Source organism: Chlorocebus sabaeus, chromosome 21 (assembly GCF_047675955.1).
Source record: "Chlorocebus sabaeus isolate Y175 chromosome 21, mChlSab1.0.hap1, whole genome shotgun sequence".
Classification (NCBI taxonomy): domain Eukaryota; kingdom Metazoa; phylum Chordata; class Mammalia; order Primates; family Cercopithecidae; genus Chlorocebus; species Chlorocebus sabaeus.
The window spans coordinates 1,068,359-1,075,943 of record NC_132924.1 but is presented as its reverse complement, the minus strand read 5'-3'; positions in this window follow the sequence as shown (position 1 = coordinate 1,075,943).

Below are 7,585 nucleotides of genomic sequence, written 5' to 3'. Positions count from 1 at the left end.
TTTGTTCTACACAAGTGAATCCCCAAGATTTTCTTAAAATCTGAGAGCTAAAATTTCATGCAAAGCAGAAATTACCAAAAAAATCTTAGAAAAGAGAGAAAGGACATTTTCAGGGTATATTAGAAATTGTGTATTGAAGTTTTCCTCACCCAGGGAGACCAGGTTTCTGTAGTTCTCTGACATCACATCTCTATATAAATTCTGCTGAGCATGATCCAGGCATTGCCACTCCGCCAGAAAGCATTCTATGGCTACATCTCTGAATGTCAGCAGTCCTAGAAAACACACACACACACACTCACACACGAAAAACGCTAATGAACACACAAATACAATGTGGCCATAGGCAGAGATTTTTATGTTACTCAAGTTAAAAAACAGAGTGAAGAGAAGTGGTTCTGACTTATAAGAGTGACTAAAATTATTCAATAAGATAATTTTTAATGCTGCAGTATTCTCTAACTCTGAGAAAAGAGGATAGCATAACATCCACAATAGTACTGTGGATATGATACCTTTCTGGATGATAAATTATAAAATTAAGAACATCAACATGGACATGTCTATTTTTGTCTTTTCTTTTCTTTCTTTCTTTCTTTTTTTTTTAGACGGAGACTCGCTCTCTTGCCCAGGAGTGCAGTGGTGTGATCTTGGCTCAGTGCAACCTCCACCTCCCGGGTTCAATCGATTCTCCCGCCTCAGCCTCCCAAGTACCTGGGACTACAGGCATAGCCACCATGCCTGGCTAATTTTTGCATTTTTAGTAGAGACGGGGTTTCTCCATGTTGGCCAGGCAGGTCTTGAACTCCTAACATGAGGTAATCCACCTGCCTCGGCCTCCCAAAATGCTGGGATTGCAGGCATGAGCCACCTCACCCAGCAGAACATATCTATTTTTGAGCATTATATTTACATCATGCAGAATAAATTGTGTATATTTCTCAGATATAACAGTCATGATGAGTTGGAAGGTTCCTCTCAAATCTTAATATGTGCAATAAACTAAAGATCTTGTTGTGCAGATTTTGTTTCAGGAGATTTGGGATAAAGTCTGAATTTCTGAGTTTTTAGGAAGCTCACCAATGTTTCTAGCCTAGAAAGCATACGCTGTCTAACATCCAGTAAGTGGCAGAGTCTGAGTTTATCCCAGTTTCTCTTATTTGTAAATAAAGATAAGAGCCTTCATTTTTAAAAGACAAATATATTAAATGAGATGGTTTATGCACTTCAGCTTGTAAATCTCCTATGTGTACTTAATAATTAAGAGAATAAAAATTAACTCTATAGTGGAAAAAAATGTCAGAGACATCTTGAACTAAGTGAGTAAAACTGTTATCAACTGTCCTGGGACACATTTTTATTATCTGCTGGTCCACACAGGACACAACATCATTGCTATAGTATTTCTCTCCTCTCAGAGAAGTAAATTGTAATCTAAATTTAATTATCTATCTATCTATATAATTTTTTTTGAGACTGAGTCTCACTCTGTTGCCCAGGCTGGAGTGCAGTGGTGTGGTCTTGGCTCACTGCAACCTCTGCCTCCTGTCTTCAAGTAATTCTCCTGCCTCAGCCTCCTGAGTAGCTGGGATTACAGGTATGTGCCACCACGCCTGGCTAATTTTTGTATTTTGTTTAGTAGAGACAGAGTTTCTTCATGTTGGCCAGGCTAGTCTCAAACTCTAGACCTCATGTGATCGGCCTGCCTCGGCCTCCCAAAGTGCTAGGATTACAGGCATGAGCCACCGCGACTGGCTTAAATTTAGTTATAAAGAAACATTAGTTTTATGCAAAGTTGAAGGTGCAGATAACTTCCCCGTGCTGTAATTTTTAAAGGTAATTTTAAGTAGTCTTCCTTTAGCACCCTGGAAAGCAAGTATCTTCTGATTTTTTCAGGACTTCCTGGGTAATAAATGCCATCCTGTTTAAATGAGCATTTTCGAAATCCTGTTGTGCATGGAACTAATAGAGCACACAGATGAAACCTCAACAGGACATGTTTCACTTTTCACTAATACCAAAGACAACTGTGTTTCCCCAATAGAAATCTTGAGTATCCACACCTTCTCACGTTCAACAGCTACAATGGGAACATTTTAAATATTACGGGTCGTAAATTTGTGGTGAGAATTCTGCATGGCATACAAGAACCCAAGATCAAGAGAATGTATAGAAGGCTGTGGTATACAGAAAAAAATTATTTTGTTCAGAACCCCTTGACTATCATAAAAATAACAAAGAATAATTGAAACAAACTCATTAGGGATAAACAGCACAAGTAGAGAAGTAAAAATTTGCGTGTTCCAAACACATGGCATTCCAAAAGGCAGAGTAGACATTGTTCCATTTTTCTTTTCTTTTCTTTTTTTTATTTTTTTTTAGACAGAGTCTGGCTCTGTCACCCAGGCTGGAGTGTAGTGGTGCTATCTTTGCTTGCTGTAACCTCCACCTCACGGGTTCAAGTGATTCTCCTGTCTCAGCCTCCTGAGCAGCTGGGATTACAGGTGCACGCCACTACGCCCGGCTAATTTTTGTATTTTTAGTAGAGACGGGATTTCACCATGTTAGTCAGACTGGTCTCTAACTCCTGACCTCGTTATCTGTCTGCCTCAGCCGCCCAAAGTGCTGGGATTACAGGTGTGAGAGACCACGCCCAGCCCCGACACTGCTCTTGATCTGAGACATGCTCACCTGATGAAAAGTGATTTTTTTTTCTCTTCCTCCTCTTTCTCTGAAATGTATTTTCAGATAAGATGCTCTGGACATATCAAACCCACATCTTGAGAATATGCCTTTAAAGCACAATCTATTCACCTGCTACCCCCACACACACCCACGGGCAGAAAGACCGAGACTTGCTGAAAACACCCATTTTTGTTGTGCAATGGGAGAACAATGAGCTTCTCCATAACTATTAAAATATGTTTCTTTTTCCCTGCCCTCCCCTGTCAGACACCAGCAATCTTCTTTACAGTAATGGGAGCATGAACTGCGCTGACCTCTTCCTACCAAACGGAAACAGGGCAGGCAGTGCAGCCTTCCTTAGATGCGAAGGTTGAACTAAACTCTCCTGAATGTATCTTGAACCCCTCAAGTGTATAAGTTACTTGGTAATCTCGGCCCTGCTTTATGCAAAGTGATTCTGCAGGATCCAAAAGGGTCCGGGAATGGGCTTTTTCAACAAGTCCCCTGTAAATGCTGATTGTGCTTTCCCAGACACATTATTAGCATTAGCGAGAGAAAGCAGGCACAGCAAAGAGTCCCTTACACCCGCCACGTCTGTCACAATACACATACTTGTGATACAAATAAAGACAACCAATCTCCATCCTGAAATATTATATTTTTTGTTAACTTTTTTAAGTTTACAGGGACAACAGAAGGCAGCAATGTCCGAGTAAATGTGCACTTGGGAAACTTGTACACATGTACTAAAAATTTTTTATTAAGCAGGTACTATGTGCTCTGGAGCATGTCAAAGAACGCTGTGCTGGGAATAACACATTTTGTGATTTAATTTTCCTAGCATCCTGGGAGTTGGTACTAAGTGTTGAATAATTTTTAGCATTTAGATTAAGAGCGCAGCATTTTCATTTCTTCTTATGTTTCTCTATCATTAATTTAAAAAAGAAAATGTATAGAATAATAATCCAAAAAATATGAAATGATACAATTACATAAAAATTGAATAATCAGCTTCCAAATGGCTATTTTGTAAATAATCAAATTAAGCCAGAAATAAAGAAAATTTTGAAACTAATTAGACCTGAATAACAACATACCAGAATCCCTGGGTCACAGCTTAGGCAGTGTTAAGAACACAATATATAACACTAAACATCTACATCAAAAAGTTAGAAAGATCTTAATTTAAAAATCTAATGTTACAATTAAAAGAATTCCAAAAGTAAGAGCAAACCAACTTCAAAACTCACAAAAGACAAGAAATAACCAAAATCAGAGCTGAAATGAAGAAAGTTGAAACATAAACCACTATTTATAAATAGTTAAATAAGTATTTATAAATCACTATAAATAGTTAAATAAGTATTTATAAATCACTATTTATAAATAAATAAGTATTTATAAATCACTATAGTTAAATAAGTATTTATAAATCACTATAAATAAATATTTGCAAATCACTATTTATAAATAGTTAAATAAGTATTTACAAATCACTATTTATAAATAGTTAAATAAGTATTTACAAATCACTATTTATAAATAGTTAAATAAGTATTTATAAATCACTATAAAAAGTTCAACGGGCCGGGCACGGTGGCTCACACCTGTAATCCCAGCACTTTGGGAGGCTGAGGCGGGCGGATCACAAGGTCAGGAGTTCCAAGCCAGCCTGGCCAACATGGTGAAACCTCGCCTCCACTAAAACTACAAAAATTAGCCGGGTCTGGTGGTGGGCTCCTGTAATTCCAGCTACTCGGGAGGCTGAGGCAAAAGAATCGCTTGAATCTGGAAGGTGAAGGTTGCAATGAGCTGAGATCGTGCCACTGCACTCCAGTCTGGGTGAAAAGAGTGAAACTCCATGTCAAAAAATAACAATAAATAAATAAATAAATAAATAAATAAATAAATAAATAAATAAAAACAAGTTCAACGAAACCAGAAGTTGATTCTGGTAAAAGATAAAACACAACACTAATGAAGTAAAAAGAAATAATTCAAATAAACACAGTCAGAAACCACATGCTTGTGAGGTTGTGAAGAATGGAATGCTTATACGCTGCTGGTGAGCGCATAAATTTGTTTAAACATTGAGAAAAGCAGTTTGGCAATTTTTCAAAAACCTGAAAACAGAATTACCATTTGACTTAGCAACCCCACAACTAGGAATATACCCAATAAATGTAAGTTACTCTACCATGAAGACACATGCACACATGTTTTTATTACAGCACTATTCAAAATAGCAAAAACCAGAAATAAACCTGTATGTCTTCAATAGTAGACTGGATAAAGAAAATGTGGTATGTATACACCATGAAATACTATGCAGTTATAAGAAAGAACAGCATCGTGTCCTTTGCAGCAACATAGATGGAACTGAAGACTGTTATTTTTAGAAAACTAGTGCAGGAACAGAAAATCAAATACTGTATGTTGTCACTTACAAGTGGGAGCAAAATAATGAGAACACATGGACACAGATAAGAGAAAAACAGACACTGAGGCCTAGTTCAAGGTGGAGGGTCAGAGGATGAAGAAAATCAGAAAACAAATCTGTTGGGTACTATGCTTGCTACCTGAGTGATAAAATAATCTGTACACATAAGCTTCATGATATGATTTTACCTATATAACAAACTTGCACACGTACTCCTGAACCTAAAATAAAAGGTAAAAGAAAAAAAATTTGGCTGGGCACGGTGGCTCACGCCTGTAATCCCAGCACTTTGGGAGGTCGAGGCGGGCAGATCACCTGAGGCCAGGAGTTCAAGACCAGCCTGGCCAACATTGTGAAACCCTGTCTGCACTAAAAATACAAAAATTAGCTGGGCGTGGTGGCACGCACCTGTAATCCCAGCTACTCAAGAGGCTGAGGCAGGAGAATCACTTGAACCCAGGAGGCGGAGGTTGCAGTGAACCAAGATCACACCACTGCACTCTAGCCTGGGTGACAGAGCAAGACTCCGTCTCAAAAAAAAAAAAAAAAAAAAAATTCATGGGTGGGAAAGAATGCAAGGTCAGTGGTAGGACTGGCTTATGCTACAGACAGTGGTCCACGTGGATCTATACTCTGATTTAGTCCTGTGTCCATGCAGGCAGATTAGACCATGATCAAGTGGTACGGACCCCTACATTAGTGGAGGAAACAGGTGCTACTGCAGATTCAGTGTCTGGGGTTGGGGATATGCCAGGAAACTTGTAGGCACTTTGATGGGATTTTGGCAAGAAGCACTAAGAGCGAAAGCGCTGTGGTGGAATGCTTGAGGGTGGTGCCTAGTCCTGGGAGGGGTGTGGACGCATCAGTGTCTAGTGGGTCTGTCTGTGAATGGGTGAGAATCACGTGGTGGCAACTCTGAAAAAAGGAGGTCTGTTATCACAATTCCTTTTAGTCCCCTTTCACCCTGAGAGGAGACCTAGAGTCACAGGACAATGTGCAGTGTGACAGCCTGTGTGCAGGAGAACAGAGCCCCCCCTTACCAGATGCCCAGAGTCCCCCTCCAGGTCAGGCCTCTGTAATATCTCTTTTCTGACACCAAATCTGTAGAGTTTGCTAAACGCCAAGCAATTTTTTTTTCTTTTGTAATGGAGTCTCTCACTCTGTCACCCAGGCTGGGGTGCAGTGGCACCATCTCAGCTCACTGCAACCTCCACCTCTCAGGTTCAAGTGATTCTCCTGCCTCAGTCTCCCAAGTAGCTGGGATTACAGGTGCCTGTCACCACGCTCAACTGATTTTTGTATTTTTAGTAGAGACAGCTTTTCACCCTGTTGGCCAGGCTGGCACCAAGCAATTTTTTAACACCAACTTGTTGTCTAACATTTCCATCCTGATACCACCCAGAGTCGGCACGGACATAATTCAGAGCTCAGTGTCACCATATCGCCCTCACTGCACACGCCTGTCACAAATCCCAGGGACCCATCTATGCTTCTCAGCTACTGTCTGTAAATTGGGGACTCCCATAATCTCCCTCAAGTTCAATAATTTGATAGAGATACAGAATTCTGCAAAATCCTGTACTTATGTTAACCAGTTTACTATAAAACATGCAACCAAGAAACAGTGAAATGGAAAAGAAAAGATGTATAAAAAAAGTTTGGGAAAGATGGGGCATATAGATAGTCCTGGTAAATAGCTGTGATTAATAAAATTCTCCAGCCAGGTGCGATGGTTCATGTCTGTAATCCCAGTAGTCTGAGAGGCTGAGGCAGGTGGATCACCTGAAGTCAGGAGTTTGAGACCAACCTGGCCAACGTGGTGAAATCCTATCTCTACTAAAACAACAAAAAATAAGCCAGGCGCAGTGGTGGGCACCTGTAATCCCAGCTATTTTGGAGGCTGAGGCAGGAGAATTGCTTGAATTCGGGAGGTGGAGGTTGCAGTGAGCCGAGATCATGCCACTGCACTCCAGCAAGGATGACAGAGCGAGCCTGTCTCTAAATTAATTAATTAATTTCTCCATCCTTTGTGGTCTTCACCAACAGCTTAAGAGAAATATTTTTTCCTATCATGACTTAGATGGTTTTGTATTTTCTTACTTATCACATAGCCAGATACAGACTCTGCAAATTTTCACCTCTCTCTTATAAAAGAATCAGCTAAATACTTTTCTTCAGTGGTCAAAATATTTTTTAATCAACTTTGCTTAAATTTTTCTCTTCTCTCAGGGCTCCTGACCTTTGAGTACCCTGTCTGAGCCAACATACAACCCCATTTTCTGTCTCTCCTTAAGAACATGCTTCTTCAGGGTAAAACATTCTCTGATCTAGAATCTAATTTTGTCCCCTTCTATCATACCATTCTTACTCCACCTTCTTTCTAAACTTGTTTGCTATTCTCTATGAAAGAAAGTCCTTGTCTGCCTATACGCTGATATCCTTAAAAATCTTATACTTGGC